Genomic DNA, 19,326 nt, shown 5'->3' on the forward strand with positions numbered 1-19,326 from the left:
TGGGAGGCAGAGCCGGCTGATCTTTGCGGGTTCAGGATCAGCCTGGTGTACCAGCCAGCAATACATAGTGAGACCTTGGTCTGTAAAAGCAGTCCAATTTCCGTCCCCAAAAACCTGTTGGTTGTTGATAGGATGGACTTGTGGGGTATAGTTTTGGGGGTGTTCCTCAGATAATCTTTCAGTTCTACTGTGAAGGAAATTAGATTGGGTAAGGAGTAAGGGAGAAAATTGGCAGAGCCACCCCTTTGGAGACCAGCAAGAACAACCCGACAGGGAAAAGCGGGCTTACTTCACCAGTGGGTAAAGTGTGTCCTCGGGAGGGGGGCGGTGGGCATGAGTGAGCCCCAGAGAGTGAACAGTAGCACAGAGGCTGCACACGCTGCTCCCACATTCTGTACTGACCTGCTTGGACTCCTAAGCATCGCTGAGTAAACCTGGTGTGTGCTCACACACTTCTCTGCAGCCCGTTACCACCCTTCTGCCCAGGACTCACACGGCAGTGAGTGAGTGTTCCAACAGTTAAAGGGTTATGAAAATTCCGCCAGGCATGCGGGGCATGTGATTGTCTTTTACTCCTGAGGTTGCTTAGTGGATTAAGAAAACAAAGTTGAAGCCAAGTTTCTTTTGTGGGGGGTAGGGTGGGAATTGGGAGAAAAATGTTTTAACATGGAAGGTATCCCAGAACCTGTTAAGGTGGCATTATGCTGCTGATTCAGCTAAAACCTAATGATTGTTTATAGAACTCATAGAAACCCTCGATAAGAGCACATTGACAGATGAGGATAAGTGCTTCCAAAGACGGCTTTTGTGTATAGCTCACTGTTTTTTTTTTTTCTTCTTCTCACTGCTAGGAGCCCAAGGACCCTGTCAGATTGTGGTGCCAGGCAAGGGGAACCTGTGCAATCTTGCATAAAACTCAATTACTGCTGCTAAATAGTTGCTGTCAGCCCTTAATAAAGTCCTCTCCCTCCGAATGTTAAGGCATTTTATTCTCCCCCTGTCCTACTGGGAGGTGTAAATATATGATTAAGTTTGGATGTAATTAATCACTTTCGAGATGTTTGTTTCAGGCTTTCAATGTAAACCACCTCAAATCCCATTTTGATTAAAAATCATGGGCAGCTCATGTTCCCTAGGATGCTGGGTGTCAGCGAGGTTCTGAACTACCCAGTCCACAAATATTTACTATAAGGACATATTTATTAGAATTAAAGTCCTCAGCTGTTGATCGGAATGTCTGGGTTGCCAGGGGCTAAGCTCTGTCTGCTGCTTCTTGTCTTGACTGTGGGTTCAGTTTTGCTCTCCTTCACACTTGACTTTTAAAGGACTGGTGGACCATGGACGATGCATTTGGAGTGTTGCTCCCAGTGTTGTGGGAGCGAGTACATTGATGCTGATCAGGCTTGGTCTCAGGCTCTGTGAGGTAGTCTGCTGGGATATGGCCCACATTTCCAAGATGCGACCCTTTTGAGGACCACTGGGAAGTGTGAGGGACTGACCAAGCCTGGGATGTTTTTTATCAAATCCCTCTTCTTTGGCAAGGCTTGAATTCTGCCCATCCAGTCTTTGCAGTCAGCCGACTCTCTCTTGGGTCCTGTGTTCTCATCTTCTGATGTGGGAAGTCCTTCTGTATATGTGTTGCTTTTATTGGCTAATGAATAAAACTGTTTCAGCCAATGACTTTGCAGAGTAAAGCCAAGTGGGCAATTTGAGAGAGAGAGAGAGAGAGAGAAGGTGGAGTTAAAGAGAGGTTGTGAGCTGCCAAAGGAGACAGATGCCAGAAACCTAACTGGTAGGCCACATCCTCGTGGTGATACATAGGTTAATAGAAATGGGTTAATTTAAGATGTAAGAGCTAGCTAGGAATATGCCCATGCTATTGACCAAACAGTGTTGTAATTAATATAGTTTTGTGTGATTATTCGGGTCTGGGCAGCCAGGAAACAAAGTGCAGTCCTTGCTTACAGTCTTCTGCACAATCAGAAACCATTGAAGAATTACACAGCTATGTTCATACCTTGAGTTCCTCCTTCCAGGAGTTCATCTTTTCCAGAGTTTTGTCTTTCAAATTTCATTGACCTCCATAGGTCCTGATGATCTTCACCTTGTTCTCCACTGGAAGGACATCCACCGCCTGCTTGCTTTTTTTTTTTTTTTTAGTTAAATGTGGGTGTCCCGCTGTTTGCTTCCTTCCCCTCTCAAGTCCTACTTCCCTTGTAGTTTCTGCTGGTGCCTTTTCTCTTTCATCCTGAGTTTATAATTGTTACGAACAGATAAGATAGTTCCTCTGATTCCATTATTGCTGTTAGTCTTAAGAATGCAAATTGGAATCGTAAAGGGTTCTTCATTATCCCCTCTCTTGGAGGAGGTATCTAGCACAGTGTGGCAAAAGAAGGCAATGCTAGTTATAAAGCCACACAGTTGCAGAGGTTCCTGTGCTTTCTCCTGGGAATCTCCAGTTTGTATTTAAAAATTACATTTTAAAGTGCATTGTGATGGATGCAAAATGTTATAAAATACAAGCTTATGTCACGTTTTATCCAAACCTTGTCTGCTAGCTTTAATAAACATTAGCAACTAAGTATTTTCTTTGCCAGGATTAGAGTGATGTTGGTGGTCCAGGCATCTGAAATCCATCCAAGAAAACTGGGCCGGTTGCCTTCATTGTCCTCTTAACAAATTTTGGTATCACAGCGGAGATCAGAGGCACTGGACTCCCTCAGAACTCAGCACATGATGGAGGCTGGGTCCCCAGTGCTTGCGCCTGTGCCGTGGTGGTGGTTTCCAAAGGGTGTGTTCTGAAGTCATAGCTGACTCAGCATTAGTCCCTTTCATCACCTTTGTTAGTGATTCACTGCTGTGAAGGGGACTGATGATCAGAGCCAGGGAACAGGACTGTTCCCCACCTAATCGCTTGCTTTCCTGCCAAGCGGGCCCTGCCAGCCTGGCTTCTTCGCGTTGGTTGCCCTAGTCAGCAGAGCATCGTGTATGTATACATTCTTTGGAAGGTGATAGCAGAGCCAGCTGTACTTCTAAAGTCTTAACATTTTTCCCCTACAATCTCTTTAGCATCTTTTAAACATTAAGTGAAGTGTGGTATCCTTGGTTTATTAAAATCCTTTCGGGGCTGGTGAGATGGCTCAGTGGTTAAGAGCACTGACTGCTCCTCCAGAGGACCCGGGTTCAATTCCCAGCACCCACATGGCAGCTCACAGCTGTCTGTAGCTCCAGTTCAAGAGAACCTGACATCGTTATACCAATGTGCATGAAATAAAGTTGTTTTTTTTTTTTTTAAATCCTTTCACAGGGGAGTAATTTTTTCCTTTTCTCTTTGTCTTAGTGTGGTATTTGAGAATAATTAACTCAAGAGTTACTTATTGTGGGCTGGAGAGATGGCTCAGTGGTTAGGAGCACTGCTTCTCTTGCAGAGCAGCCAGGTTTGGTTTCCAGCACCCACATGGTGGCTCACAACCACCCTTCTCTGACCTCTGAGGCCAGCAGGCATGCAGGTGGTGCACAGACATACATAGAGGCAAAACACCCATACAGGTAGAGAGTAACATTGTAGCCTGCCTGTGGGTACCATTGGTGGTAGCACACAACACCCCAAGTCTTCTGTAGTAGTTGTGATTAACTGATACTGATACATTGCTTCATACTTCTTTGGAGAGTCCTCCAGCTGTTACCAGTTCCCTGGGCTGGATGGCTTAAAGCATTCAGAGTGGGCCCTGCAAGGCGGTGTTAAGTCAAGGGAATAACTGATTGCAGTGAGCTCTGTTTGGAGCTCAGCATGAGCAGCAGAGTGGGGGGTGAGACGAGGGAGGCACAGCCTCGGGTGTGGAATCTAAAGCACTGCCTGGAAACCCAGTCATCAAGATCAGTGAGACCCCAATGCCATGTTTCAGAGTATCAAAATTAATGCGAAATGGTGAAAACTCTCAAAATTCTATGTAAAGAGATTAACAATACTGATTACTACATTTGCCCCGGGCCCCAGTGTGGTTCAGCCTGGCACTTGTGAGTAGATTAAGTCTTGGAAGAGTCCTCCCTGGTAACATGCTGTGAACATAGATTTCTATGCCAGATAGACTCAAGTTTGAGCTCCTTCCTGCTAGCGATCAGATCTTTGGCAGTGTACCGACTGTGGTGATAGCTGAGTCTTGTTCTAGACCAGGTTCTGACCTCACTGAAATACATAATGTGGAGTCCTTGCTTTATCAGTCAGTATGGATACTCAGAGAGTTTAAATAATTCCCCAGGATCTTAAAACTTTTTTGAAATACTGACTCTAAATGAGCACTTGGAAAATGTGTTGTTGTTTTGTGTCTCAGCTTACCTATCAATAAAATGGGAGCAACTTGCATATTAAAGTGAAAGATCAAGCAATACCTCCCAAAAAGGAAGTGCAAAACATTGGGAGATATAGGACCACTAGAATATGATTAAAAATCTCTACTTCTCTTAATTAAAATCTATTTATTTATTTAGTGTGTGGGCACGTGTGTGCCATGGCACGCATGTTGAGGTCAGAGGTCAGCTGGAGTCAATTCTCCCCGATCATGTGGATTCCAGGGCTTAAACTCAGGTGGTCAGGCTTGTCTGCAAGCAACTTTATCTTCTGTGCCTTCTTGCTGGCCTCTTAGTTTCTGTTTTAGAGTAGAAACCGTGGTATTAGGTAGGCCTGGGTATCTCACCCATATGCTACTGGCTTCTAGCTACCTGAGGCCAAAGCGTTTCTGCCATTATGTAGATGAAGAGATGGGGGCTGGAAAATAGTGTTTGTGGATGTGCTTTTTAGTAGAGAAAATTAGATTAAAAAACCTGAAACCTCTCCACTTCCTGGTCTTCTGCAGCTGTGGCATTGAGATGGGTCAAATCCAGTGGCTGCTGAGATGTTGCCACCAGCACAAAGTCTCTGTGTTTGTGTAGTGACTTACCCATGTCCATGTGTCTAACAGTGCCATTGCGGACTGAGTCTTCCTTAAACTGTCCTTTCAGACGCCTTTACTGTGTGTGTGTGTGTGTGTGTGTGTGTGTGTATGTGTGGAGTCTTGAGCACCGGTTTCTCATCAGTGCATAGTAGCAGGCTCCCTGTGCTCTTTCCAAGTCCTCTTCATGCCTTAAGCTGGAGCCATAAGTGTCTCGTTGTTTGGTGAAGTAGAAGGCCATTCGTAGGCTCAGCCTGAATCCTTCTGCCTGTCTTGGATAGCTGCCAATAAATTAAATCAATTAATTTTGGCTCACAAAGCTGGCATTAATAGATTGGAGTTTAGCTCAGCTTCTTTGAGCACAGTCTCCAGGTTAACCCTAATCCTGTGAGAAGCTGCTTATTGTTCAGTCATAGCTTGTCAGCACCATCAGTTTGTGTAGGAATTCTTTATTCCTCACTTACCTTCCCCTGGAAGCAGAATGAGAAATATTTCTCTTTCTAGAGAAGCTTAATTAAAATTCTTCATTTTAGTTTTACATATATCTGCCCTTCATCAAAATTCAATGAAAATAGAATTATGAAGAGATTTCCAAGCTTTGATAAAATAGCATAAATATGTGGACATGATAGAACCTTCTCCGCAGTGCTCAGGAGTTAGAATTCCCAGGAATGAAGCTGGAGTCTCTGTCCCCCTTGTCACATGTGTGTATATCCATGTATGCGTGTGCACATGTATTAGGAGACTGTGTTTTTTTCCATATTTGTGTAATTCGAGTTCTGTTTCACATTGATCTCAATGCAAGGGAAATTAAAATTTCTGTTTGATTTCCCTACATTTTCTGGATCTTATTTATTCGCTGTTAGTGACCTTCCTGAAGACGCAGTCATCTGGGTCTAAGTTCCTCGGATGGGAAATCGGGCTTCCCTTTCTGTTCAGTACTTCTGTTTAATGTGTTCCTCTCAGAAACAGTCCCCACGGTCTTTACGAAGGTCTTTAGGAAGGAGGAGAGGAGGCGAGGACAGTGGTGATGGTGGCGTCGCTCAGTGAATACAGAACCACAACCTTCCATCCCATTTCCCCTCCTGTATGAAGAGAAAGTTCAGGAGAACATAGTCTGGCTTGGGATCTAAGCGGTACACGAAGCCCTTAATCTCCATCTCCTGACTCTCCAAACTTCTCAGCATCTCTGTCTCCCCAATAGGATGGCAAGGATTCAGGGGACTGCCACCAGCCATGGCCTAGGTGTGGACGTTGTGGATGAGGAAGCCAGAGGCAGCTTAGGCCTTCACTGTTGGGTATTTTGAATAGACCAGAAAGCCCCAAATTTGTCTCCATCTTGGTTGCTTTTTTTTTCTGTCTGAATTGTAGTTCATGTAGCATTTTACAAAACCAGTGTGTGGATCAGTCTGGTTTCTCATGACAGCTAAGTGGTCTGGACAAACACTCCATTAGCACATGTTATCTCGATCGTGTGGGGATGGAATGCCTAGCCTGAGAGGCTGGGGGAAGAGAGGACAGCTGACACCCTTCTTCCCTTAGACTTTCTGGCTATGTGTTGACTCATCGTGTGGCCAGACAGAGTAGCCAGGTAGGCTTGTGGCCACATTATGCAAGAAACTCAGAGTCCAAGAACCTTACAAGCCAAGAATGGGTTTGGATGAGGGAGCGGTACGGAAACAGAGACAGTGGCCGTGGGCAGTTTCCACAGCTGCGCAGTACAGGCTCTCAGCTGAGAATTCAGGTATCTCACGGTTGTGTCTCTTCTGTCCAGCATGCCACTGGCCAGGTTAGACTCACTCTAGGGATCCAAGTAAGCGAGTATCTGTTAGCCAAGCCTTTGGTTACCCCAAATTAGCTCATGTTCCTTACTGCTTGTTTCCTTTAATTATACAGTACATATCCAAACCCTCAATTATCCAGAATAAACCAAGATGCCTGCTCCGTGTGGAAAGCATTTGATGCTGGTTATGATTTTCTTGCCTAGATTTTGGCAATGCCTTGGTCATTTATTCTCCTGGCTCTTTAAGATTTTGAAACCCGGGTGCTTGTGTAAGTCAGGCTCGTCTCCTTGAGGAATTTCTTCACTGGGCAGCTTGCCCTTTCGAAACCTTAGTCATTCTGAGCAGTACCCAAGGAGCCTCCTTGTCTTTATTTTTCTGCCATAGTCCTATTTGTATATAATATTTGTGGTGTCTGACTCTCAGTCTCGTATTGCTGAAACTCACGTCTGTGAAGGCCTGGGTCACTCTTTAGGAACGGACAGCACTTGGTTACTAATGAGAAGGTGACTCATTTCCTTCCAGGCAAAGGCTGGCACTGCTGTCAGAGCTCATGGATGTCTCCACGGCACAGCTCAGTGGTGGGATTTGCATACACCATCTCAATTGTGTTGTTTGGTTTATGAGACAGGGTCTCTCTACATAGCCCTGGCTGTCCTGGCACGCACGAAGAGCCACCTGCTTCTGCCTCCCTGGATTGAAGGTGTGCGCCGCCACCCCTGCCTCCTTCTCATTTTATAGGAGTTGGTGACAAGTCATGAACTGGGCGAGTGAGCAGGAGAGGCCTTTATATGGGTCACAGAGATGCCTGAAAACAAGTTCTGGAGAAAGGTCCTACATAGATTTACCTAATGGTCGATTCCCCATGAGGTTAAATGCCGTATTCTCTTCCCCCACCACTGTCTCTCATACACATCGGTCATTTCAATGCCCTGTGATATTTACCTGTAAAGCCTGAAGTGTCTGCCATCATCTGTGCCGAAGAAAGCAGGCTGCTACGCTGGCCCGGCTTGGGGAAGATGCTGACGCCTAGAAAGGGACAGAGGTCCTTTGGATTCTGGATTTCTTCTTAGTGCCCATAGTGTTTGAATACATTGTTTGTCAGTTCTCTTTCACTTGATTTTGGCCTCCTATGCCCTCCTAGGAGGGCTTAGCTCCAAGTGAGGCCTGAGCAAGAATTCATTTACACAAGCATGCTGGGCCCATTGCCAGGATAGTTGGGCACCTGGAGGAGTGTGAGAAAAAGAGGAGCATGGGCATGATCTTGCCCAAGGAGCAGGACTTGGAGTATTGTAGTAGCCTGGTTATAGTGGGGCAGCAGCCAAGAAGTACCCCACCCCAACCCTACCCCCAACACTGACACAGCCAGCAGCATCCTTGGGTAAAAATGCTGTGGGAGTTAAGATGTCCATACTGAGGTCATCACACTTGGGAGGAGGTTAAAGGGACCTTAGGATGCACCTGCCTCCCCACGCACCGTGTTTTGCACGTGAAGAGCCAAGGCAGACTGCAGTTGAGTGAATTACTCTGTGTTGCATCACTGGCTAGAATATAGACAGGGTTGGGCTATTTCTCTTGACCCCATTCGGCGAACTGGGTGTCCCGCCTGTTCTTTTTCTTCAGGGTAACAACCCTTTAAGACTGGATGTGGGCAGACATGTATTACCATGAGAAACAGACGAAAAGGAGAGGCTTTGTGGAGCCGTTCGTGAGAGTAAGAATGTTAGTTAGTACGGTTTAACGTTTTAAAGTTTGGTGAGTCTAAGTATCCTCGGTAGCTGTCCTGTAGCTCCACGGTGTGGACATGACTGAGGGGACTGTGGAATCTGTTTATTTCTGTTATTGTCGGGGTGTTTGCCCATGTGTGTGCCCACATGCATGCTCGGGGCTCCTAGAAGGCCAGAAGAGGGCATCAGGTGTCCTGGAGCCGAGTTACAGACGGTAGTGAGCTGCCCTGTGAGTTCTGGGAACTGAATTCTGGTCCTCTGCAAGAGCAGCCAGTGCTTGTCACCTTTGATCCCTCTGACCAGAACCAAGCATCTTATTTTAACATCCAGGAAGATTGAGGATCGGGAGTAAAGAGACTTGTTCAGGATTACATGTCTACCTGCAGAGCCAGGGCTGGTCCAGATGAATGGGCTGTGGGCATCAGCTTTGCCAGAAAGATCTGTGGCTGTCTTGAAGCCCTAGGCAGGACATTTTAAAAACTATGTGCAAATTACGCTTTAATATTCATTCAGATAGAGGACAAACTCCTAATTGTTGGGCACACAGCATTGTTCATTTACACTCATTCATCTGTATGGCAGACTTGGATTGTGTGTGCATACATACATGCATGTACCTGTGCATGTATCCATGTCCTCAATGCTGCCGGACAGTGTCTTCAGTGGAGCACTGAAGAGAATATGGGCAGCTCTGTAGTAGCCCTGCCCTGGCTCAGCCTAGTCATGAAGCAGCGAGATGCTGTGGGACCCGAGCTGTAGCATGTTGCTGTTTCTGCCATAGTTTGGCCTTGTCTATGCTTGTATTTGCGCTCTGTCTTGAAGCACAGATTCAGCCTGGGCCACTTCAGATTTTGGGGTCTTCTGTGCTTGTTAACACCACCCCTGAAAATGTTTCCCCATTTGCTTTTACCTTTGCTTTGGGTAAAATGGAGTGCTTTTAGCATGTCTGTTTGATGGTTAGTTTCTGTAGTATGAAAGGCCACAAGCCACTGTAAAATCTCAGATAGTTTTTACTCACAAGAATTGATCCTCCGCCTACCCCCCTCCGATTAGGCCATGGTCCTATTTTAAAAGGTGTAGTGACAGATAGATGCCACATTAGGGTTAGACACCATAATTTTTTTTTATTTTCTTCAGTATTTACATTTTTGGTGTTGGCATCTAATCCGGAGTCTTGCTCTTGTCAAGTGCTCTACCCTAAAGCTATACCCCCAGCCTTCATCTCTGGTTTTATCATGCAGAAGGTGGCAGCCCGCAGCGGTGTTCCTCAGACCATTGGGCTGTCCTTCTGAAATTAAACTGGCCTGGTTTCTACAGTCCTGTTCTGTTTTTCTCCTTCATCTCCCTTTGCTGTGGCCTTGGGAGTTAAACCAATGGCTTCTCACGCGGGAACCAAGTGTTCTACCAACTGAGTTTATCTCTATCAAAAATGGCCGTATTTGTAGAAAACAAGAGTTACCCCGAACTGCAGGCAAGTGTTTTGTCTTTATGATGTCAGTGCTGTCCTGTCCTCAGAGCAAGTGCCCGCAGACTCCCTTAGGGTGCCAGATAGCTTTAGGCCTAGAGTCAAGCCGTGTCACCTTGTATGGCCCTTTAAAACGGCACCAATGTAGAGCCTGCGCGAATGATACAAACAGATAGTGGTTTCCCCCGTGGACAAGTGTGTGCCAACCCACTTTAGGGCATAAGAGCCACTCTTAAGTTCCTGTTTTCCCAAGAGAACTGGCAGATGCCAGAAGAGCCATTTTTCTGATGTTTGGTTTTTTTTAATGTGCAGATGAAGTTCTTGAAGCAGATGAGATGAGTTACAACAGAAATCACACTTGGTCCCTCTGGGCAGCTTTTGATCAGTGGCAGTTTTCTAAGTGGATGGTCTGCGCTGGGTTATGGCAGGGTCAAAACAGAGATGCTCCTAAAATGACAAGGGACACAATTCAAAGAAGTAAAAATCACACATTTTTCTTTGACAAATGTTTGTCCTCCTTACCATCAGAGTGACGAGTGTCAGCTGATATAAACACCACGGAAGTTATCCTTTGTGTGGACAGGGTTGGGGGATGGCTGCTGTGATGGTGACTTCAGTAATCAGATTTTCTCTTCAAAGTGTCTTGAGATGCTTACAGGTAAGCCTGGCCCAACCTCAGAAGCAGAGCTGGTGCTGGCTGGTGCCTGCTTCTGATGCCGTGTGAGCTTCTCGTACAGGCACTGCTGGCATTAGCTGTGTGTGAAAGTCAGGTTTGTGTTCAGCACTTGTCTCCCTATGACTTCTGGGTAACTTCATATTTTTGAGGAAATTGTGATCTAAAGAAATCTACTCCATATGGGGTTGGATGGCTCTGAATAGGCTTGGGTGTGTGAAGGTTAAGGGGTCGATACTCTGTGTATCAAGAATTTTAATTAGTTTAAAAATCCTTTAGGTAAATAGCTCACCCCAGTGGCTCCCAAACTTTCAGTGTAATTGAAGTCTAGAGTCTTTAAGTTGTTAAGATTCTGTGGACCCTTGCGTTTTGCCCTTTGGCATCTGTTAAGAATGTGCGCGCTAAACAGTTGAATGACTTCCATATGCTGGTCACTGTGTTTGGCACATGGAGTACAGCAGAGAATAATTCTTGTCTATTAGGGAAGGTAAATAATTATAGTAAAGGTTAATGCAATATGTCAGATTTATGGGAGCATAAAGTGGGGATGTCCCTTCCCCCCTTCCCTTCCCTTTTCTTTCCCCCTTCTTCCTTCTTCCCCTTCCTGTAGCATTTCCTCCTCCCTTCTTCTCTTCCTCCTTTTCTTCTTTTGGGGAGTAGGGACAGGGACGGATTGCCTGTGCCTCCCAAGTGCAATCATAGGCCGCACAGGCCACCCTGCTGGGCCGGAAATAACATTTAAGCTGGGCTTGAAGCAATGTTAGGGCATGGCTGCAACTGGAGTGTGGAGATAATGGGGCTGCGGATGGTGTGTGCACAGGCCTGGCATGAACAGTGGTGGACTGTAGCATGCTGTTTGAACTGGAAGAAGGCGAGTCCAGAGAAAGTACCGAGCATGAAGAGAAGCTGTCTTGAGGCAGTTGTTTGAAGACCATGCATCAGGAGTTCAGGAATGTTCCCAGAGGTTGGGAATGATGCACCACGGTTGAGGCTGACTCCATCAGCAATCCTGCAAAAGTCACCCAGATAGACTGTTGTGACTCACGACAGCAACTTGGATACCTTCAAATGCGGACCAGATACTACTTAGTGGAGCAGAGAGTGCTTTGGCAGCGCGTCAGGGTCCCAGACCCTTGCATGCTTCTGCAGCACAGAGCTTCAAACTTAGCCCTCTTCTCTCGCTTGTCTTGTCTCTCACAGTGAGGGCGCCTTCTGTAACTCTGTGACCAGAGTGTGTCGTGTTTTAATCACACACGGATATTTTCTCAGGGTCCAGGGCGCATGGTAAAGGACCCATACGTGCAGGAAGATAAAGGGCAAGCCACCTTCTGTTATAGCAGCGACACGAGCCTCAGCGCTGTTTGAATGTCCCCCGTCCCATCTTTCAGAAGGCTGTTGAAGAGCATGAACGCCCAGCTCGGCCTCAGCGCTCTGATAGATGAGCTTGGACTGTCAGCCGGATGATAAGGGCACTCGCAGAGTTGCTCTGTAAATAAAGCATGGCTTGCCATTGCCTCGCTCCGGAGTCAGTCTGAAGGCACAGAGGAGCAGCGCTGCGAATGAGCGCCTCCGAGGCCCTGCCTCTTCAGTTTGGATTTATTAGAATCAGCCTGTTTATTGCTTTATTCAGATGAGGGGGTGGAAAAACCTGAACACATGTGAACCAGCGAGGTGGGGCTCCAAGAGACAGTCCCCAGCCTCCCAGCTCCCCTTCCAGGTTTTTTTCCTGTGGGAAACTTTTTAATTTGGAAGCATTCAGCTAATGTGGGAATCAAGATTAACATTTTCTGAAATACTTGTACAAGAAAGGCAGAAATGTGCTGTCCAGGAAGCAGATTTACATAGCAGAAAAATGCCTGCCCCGCAGTGTTTGGTCGTCTTTGTGTATTAGATCTCTCTCTCTCTCTCTCTCTCTCTCTCTCTCTCTCTCTCTCTCTGTGTGTGTGTGTGTGTGTGTGTGTGTGTAGGGTTGATTATATACTCATTTTTGTGCCCTTTACTTCAAACTAAGACGGCCCTGGAAAGCATGTTTTACGCCCACACCAGTACCTCTCCCTTCCTCCTGAGTAAGGTATACTGTTTCCCTTTCTTTTTTCTTCATTTCCCCTTCTCTTTTGGGGAGTAACAGCAGGGGATGAGTGGGAGTGGGGATGGCGGGAAGATGTGAACATGATAGGTGACTTCCATTTTCTCCTTTTTTACCAGGAAGTTAACCGTAAGTCTGTGCTTTCAAACAAGTCAGCACTGAGCACAGCCCGGTTATTTTCCTCTGCACAGAGTCCCAGAATTAAGAGGTTGATGGTCTAGTGAGACATGGGGCCCAAGTTCTTGGGATGAGGGACACACCACCGTTAGCCAGTGGCCGGGGCTCTTGAGTGTGGCGGAGACATTTAGACTCTGTTGTGCTTTGAGCCTGTATGCTTTGGGGCACCTACATGTTTTCAGCCTGGCTTTGGGAATTGAACGTTAAATAGAACTTTCACTGGTTACTGCCAACTTCGGCTGTTAGCAATTACTTTTTATCTATTTTAACAGGGGGAACGGGAACCGGGTAGGGGAGGGTTATGGTGGCAGGGAACCTGGCTGGGGGAAACAGGCTAGGGGTGGGTGGTGGTGGCGGTGGCAGGAAACCTGGCTGGCATCGTGGCCACAGGAAAGAACAGACTGACTTGGAGCCCTTCAAACTGTAGATCTTTGTTACTGACCGATGCTTAATTTAGTTTGTGGGTTCTCTTAGCCCCCCCACCCCCTTTACCTTAACGACAGCCCCCCCCCCCCAGCTCAGCAGAGGCAGGCTCCACTGCAGAGTGGATGGCTGAGGGGCCCAGAGCAAGAAGAAAGTGGGTTGAAAGCTGAGTTCTGTTTAAAGAATTTGCTGTTGGAAACTCGCCCAGAGGGAGTCAAGAGGCGCTTTAATGGGGAACAGCTGCACTGCCATGGGCTCACAGGAGAAGCACCCCCCCACATTCTGTACAGTTCTTGATAACTCATGATTTTGAAATTGCTGTTGTGTGAAGTACACCCCTCTCTTTTGTGTGTGCTGGGGTTTTGCTTTGTTGTTGCTTTTAATGACCAAATCCTCACCAAAAAATTAAAATAAAACCCCTCAAAACAAAACCAAAATGAGCTTCAGTAAAGCCTGGGTAGATTTGGGGCTCACCCTGCCGCTAGAACATTTGGTGGGGAAAATGGGGTGAGCGGACACTGGTGTTTAGTTGAAAAGGGGGTTTATTTCCTCCTCAGACTTCAGTCGTTTCGGTGCTGACAAAGCTGCTCATTGCTTTTGGCTTTTTGCTGGACGGGTGGCTATTCACTGGGAGACGTGGAAGGGGACATTTTTCTGCCCTGTATTACTAGGGAGACAACCCGAGCTGCAGCCATTCGTGTCCTCCGCTCCATGTGAGAGGTAGGGTTCGGCTGGCTGTTTCAGGCAGGGCAGCTGTAAAGGTGACCTTTAACCTTTCGGATGGAATCTTTTTCCAACACCACTCCTTCCACCCCCTGGTGGTATGTGTGTGTGTGGTATGCGTGGGTATGTGGGATGTGTGTATATGTGGTATGTGTTGTATTTGTGTGTGTGATATGTGTTGTGTGTGGTAAGTATATGTGAAGCAAAGTATGGTGTGTGTATGTGGCAGTTTTAAAGGAACATTTTTCTTACAACGGAAAGATGATTGAAACAGCAAGCCAGTAATTTTACTTAACAAATACACAGCATTCACCTTTTGCTGCACGGTGTTTGTAGTGCTGTGATGATGTGGAGATTCTATGAGGGCAGGAAGGCCCTCGTACTGCATCTGTCTTAGAACAGAGAGGGCTCCTGCTATGTCTGGGAATCCATGGGGACCGAATGACGAAGCAGAGCTGCAGTTCAGGTGGGCTGGTTCTGGAGTAGAGGCTTTGGAGAAGGAGCAGTGATAAAGGAACACTTCTTTATGTCCCCCTGTTTCTACATGCTGTATTTAAGCAGAGACTGGCTATGGCGTCTCAGGACTCCTTTAGAAATGCTTCAGCCATGCGGTAGACATTACCTTACGGTGCTTGAAGGCCCTGCTATTCAAGGATGCGCAGAGGTGGGGAAACAACCAGCAACAAGATGTCTGGCCTGAGGCTTTAAAGATGATCAGAGCTCCTATCAAGAAGGAAACTGTGAACATGAATGATAAGCATTGCAGGAATTCAGTTAACAAGACTTGTCAGAACACAGAAATTATCTGTAACTTAAAGCTATTAAGTAGACATGACTTCAGATTATGAATAGGATCCTTAGAAAATTGGAAGTATTAAAGTTTTATGGGAAAATGATCTTTCCCTGGTGTTTCTTTTTAAGCCTTTGGCAAGACATATCAAGGTAGGCAAATGACTTAGAAAACTGATCTAGTCACATAGAGTGGTGTCTTTTGGCGTCTGTTATGATTAGGTCATTGTGACAATGACAAACACTAAATGTAGACAACAGAGAAGGGCAGGGCACCCAGACTTGAATTGAAAGTGGCCACGATGGGCGAGGAAAAAGGTAGACGAACTTCAGCAGGCTTTGTGAGAGACAGGGTCCCATGCTAGGGTGCAGGAGCCTCCTGTGGGAATGGGGGCTTCCTTATGGCCAAGGGTAAAGTCTCAGCTGAGGCACACAATGTCCACACTCTCAGAAGGCAATGGTGGTGCTGTTAGGATGAGTCTTCACCCATACGTAGGTCTAGTTTCATATAAAGAAGAGCGTGGGTCATGGGCTTCAGCAGCTTAGCTCTGATGGGGGAACCTTGAACCCCTTCACAGGACTAAAAGGCCCCCCCCATCCTTGTAGCTCCCTCCCTACTCCCTTTGACAGCAGCACAAGGTCCCATCCCCTTCCTTGAAGGCTGCTTCCCACCTTAGGGCCTTGGTGCTCAGTGTCTCTCTTCTGTTTACACCTCCCCTCATCATCTGCTCCAGGTTTTCCGATTGGAAGTTGAACTGTCACTCTTTTCCTGCCTATGCCTCCTCCTTGGTTGTATTTTATGTGTATGGATGTTTGTCTGCATGTATGTGTGTGCATCATGTGCATGCCTGGGGCCTCTGGAGGTCAGAAAAGGGTGTTGTGTCCTTGGACCTGGAGTTGCTGTGCTTATGAGCCACCACGTGAGTATTGTGGGTCCTCTACAAGGGCAGTCTGTGCACTTCTTGACTGCTGAGCCATCTCCCCAGCCCCTCCGTTCCTTCCTGATTTATGTTTTCTTCTGCCTAATGTATCTTTTACTTGTTTTGCTGCCTGCTGGGGTTTCTGCCCATGAACTCAGGTTTTCCTGCACGGTTGTCCCTCTGTCAGTTGGGGGTGGACTCCAGGAACCCCATGGAGCCTTTATGTAAAGACAAGGATTTTTATGCAACCTGTGCGTATCCTCCCATATTAAACCACCTGCTCATGACCTTTAATGCTTACCATAGTGTTAGTGCTGTAAATAGCTGTCGTGCTGTTTATCTAGGGAACGGCAAAGCAGCTGAAAGAGGACTCCTTCCTGCCCTGACCCAGACATTTTTGACCTCTGCTTGGTTGAGCCCTTGGATGCTGAACCTGTGTGTATCCATGACTACTGGAAAATGCTTGGCACATAGTCAGCATTTGCTATTTGTGTTTACTCTCACAGTTAATGAATGAGTTTAATATTTTCATGTGTGGAAACTAGTAGAATATTCTTCATCATCATTAATGTCATGATTAATACGCATATTGGATACTATTAATAGACTTCATGTCTTCTCTATTGAAAACTTGGCAAACTTGTGCAAAGTTCCAGGGACTAAATATCTTTGTGGGCCATGTGGTCTTACTGCAAATATTCCACTCTGTTGTTGTGGCAGCCGTGGCCATCTGCAAATGAGCAAGCATGGCGGGGCTCCAATGTGATTATTTATGGCTGCGGAAATTTGAATTTATATATCCTTCAAGTGCCACAAAATATTTTTTTAAAGTTTTTTAAGCATCTGGAAATGTAAAAACCATTCATGGATTGTAGGTCATGGAGAAATGGACCGCATCAGACCCCCGAGCCATTCCTTGCCCCTCCCCACTGCTGCTGGCTTCTTAAACACGATCTACTTAGTTGAAACTTATTTTCCATACTTGGTAGGGAACAGCCATTTGGATTAACCCCTATCCAGAATTCAGAAGAGCGTCTTTGAGGTCCCAAAACTTTCGTGTTGGTCCATTTTTGTTTTCCTGGGAACCGTGTTTTCATTGTATGTTTATGATGCTGACATTTCAATGAGTTTGCACTTTCTTAGCCGATGCCACATGGCAGCACCAGGGTGGCGTAACAGTTGAGGCACAGAGCTGGGCAGAGCCCACCCGGGTTTAGAGGCGTGCCATTATTCACAGGGTGCCTGGTTCCCACCCGGGAGGATCAACCAGGCCTGATGCCCAGAGGCCTGTTGGTGTGAGTGGGAGGTGGGCGCAGTTTCTCAGCATCTTCCACAACACAGTTCTTGAATAAAATAAGCTGCAAATGCTTTTAATAATCCCTCTCAGGGTTAATTTTAGCCATGCCACATTGGTGTTCTCTGTGCCTCTGCTTAAGAAAAAAGAAACCCAGCGATGCTCCACATTCTATTGTCAGATCAAGCTGTGATTTGGATAATGCATCATATTTTCCTCAGCGAGCATGGAGAGAAAAGTGGTTTTCATTTGCCGAGCATTTTAATACTCACAATATTTTTTTCTCCCACATACTTGAGTTTGCCTGGTTCTCACACGACCCTACAGTGTGAGTAGCCTTCTTCACTATTGATGGTGTCAGTGGGGAGAAGCAATTGGCCCATAGTTACAGCACCTGGGCTTTTAAAATGACCTGATTTATCTTTCATTATATGTCTGTGTGTATCTGTGTGGGGGAGTGTGCATGTGGGTGCAGGGAGGCCACGGGCATCAAGTCCTCTAGAGATGTAGTTACAGGTAATTGTGACCTGCCTGATATGGGTGCTGGGACCCAGACTTGGGGCTTTGCAAGAGCAGTGCACCCTTACCCACTGAGTCATCTCTCCAGCCCCACTGGGTTCTTGAGGAGACCTCTACCCAGCTGAGGCGCACTCACTGTCTCCTGCCAGTCATTGGCTTCATCACTGTGAACTATGCTCCCTTCCTGCCTGGAGAGGGACGGACCTACTGATGAAGAAGTCCTGTCTGCTCCCCCCCTGCCACACTTTCCATGGTGACCTGAAGCACTGAAGCCATGCCGGGCTTCTGGGAAGGGGTAGGAGGCTGTGGCCGATTACATCACCACACTGTGCCTGTTTGCCAGCTGCTTTCCCCCAGTCATTATAGCTATTGCGCAGTCCTTCTGAGCCTGTTGTCTTAGTTCCCTTACATTTTGCCTTCCTCATTTTCTCAAAAACCTTGAACCCTAAGACCTCACCTGGCCAACCAGTAGCTATGCTTGGCAAAAGCGGGAAGGAATTCAGCATGGTTTCAGTTCTTCAGGTCACCAGAGAAGACATGGCAGGAGCTGTATGTGAGGGTGAAGGGTTAGTTGGTTTAAAGGTGTTATCTTTTAGGTAATAGTGGGGCAGGCTTCTAGATCACTCCCTTATCTTCCATAAAGTAAAATGAGTCAGGTTTCTGGGGCTGCAGCCAGGCAGCAAGAGGCACAGTTCTTTGTGTTTGCTTTACTGGTTGTTAGTGGTCCCAGTTATCAGCTTCTCCATCCTGAAGCATCAGGATGCAGGGAGTCCCTGTCTGATGCTGTTCAGAGAACATTGTTATCAATGATGTGCATAGTTTGGGGTGGCTGTGTGTCTTATGAATTAAGAGGTGGAATATAAAATGATTTCTCATGCTCTTAACATGGAAAATATGGGATAAAGTTATTTGAGGCAAGATCTCATGTAATCCCAACTGTCCTTCATCTCATTATGTAACCTAGGATGATCTTGAACCACTGACCTGCTTTCTTCTCCCAAGTCCTGGGATTGCAAGTGTGTACTCCCATGCCCAGCTAGAGTGTTATTCTTGAATTATTTCCCTGCTACACACAGTTGTTTCTTCAGATAGTCTCTTTTTAAAAATATTTTATTTATTTATTATGCATACAATATTCTGTCTGTGTGTATATCTACAGGCCAGAAGGGGGCACCAGACGTCATTATAGATGGTTGTGAGCCACCATGTGGTTGACTGGGAATTGAACTCAGGACCTTTGGAAGAGCAGGCAATGCTCTTAACCACTGAGCCATTTCTCCAGCCCCTTCAGATAGTCTCTTAATCATACTCCATGTCTTTTCATTTGTTTATATACCAACATTTAAAATGTCTTTTTAAACTATTCCCGAACCTTCTTTTCCTTCTTCGTCTCAGTCTCAGTTGTCCAGAGACAGACTAACTTCCCGTTTCTCAGCACTCAGTTGAGCAGGGGAACATGATGGTGTGTGTATGCTAACCTGGAAAGTCTAGAGGGTTGAGTCTACTTGTCAGGAGACTGTCTCAGTCTTGCCAGCTGCCTCATCAGAATGACACAGGAGACAGGTGTGCAAACGCTCTACAGAGAGACCATCGCAGCCTGTGCCTGTGTGGATCTCTGAGGAAGGGCCATGCTAACTGGCTGTAGCAGACCCTGCTGGATCATGCACCCACTATCCTGTTACCTGCCAGGACTCAGAAGGGCCTGGAAATGTAATAAGTTCTCTGAGCCCCGCTTCTCCTGAAGTCAGGGGTTTGCAGGCTGTACGTACCCTGGATGTCTCTATTCTTGAAGTCGGGGTTTGCAGGCTGTATGTACCCCCA

At 46.5% G+C, this 19,326-nt stretch overlaps 1 protein-coding gene across 1 annotated transcript in view; it reads left to right on the forward strand.

The window, feature by feature from the left end:
* The window catches only part of Notch2 (notch 2), a 140,441-nt gene that overhangs the window by 39,405 nt on the left and 81,710 nt on the right, over positions 1–19,326 (forward strand). The window lies entirely within an intron of this gene.

Source organism: Microtus ochrogaster, chromosome 21, assembly GCF_000317375.1.
Source record: "Microtus ochrogaster isolate Prairie Vole_2 chromosome 21, MicOch1.0, whole genome shotgun sequence".
NCBI classification, from domain to species: Eukaryota; Metazoa; Chordata; class Mammalia; order Rodentia; family Cricetidae; genus Microtus; species Microtus ochrogaster.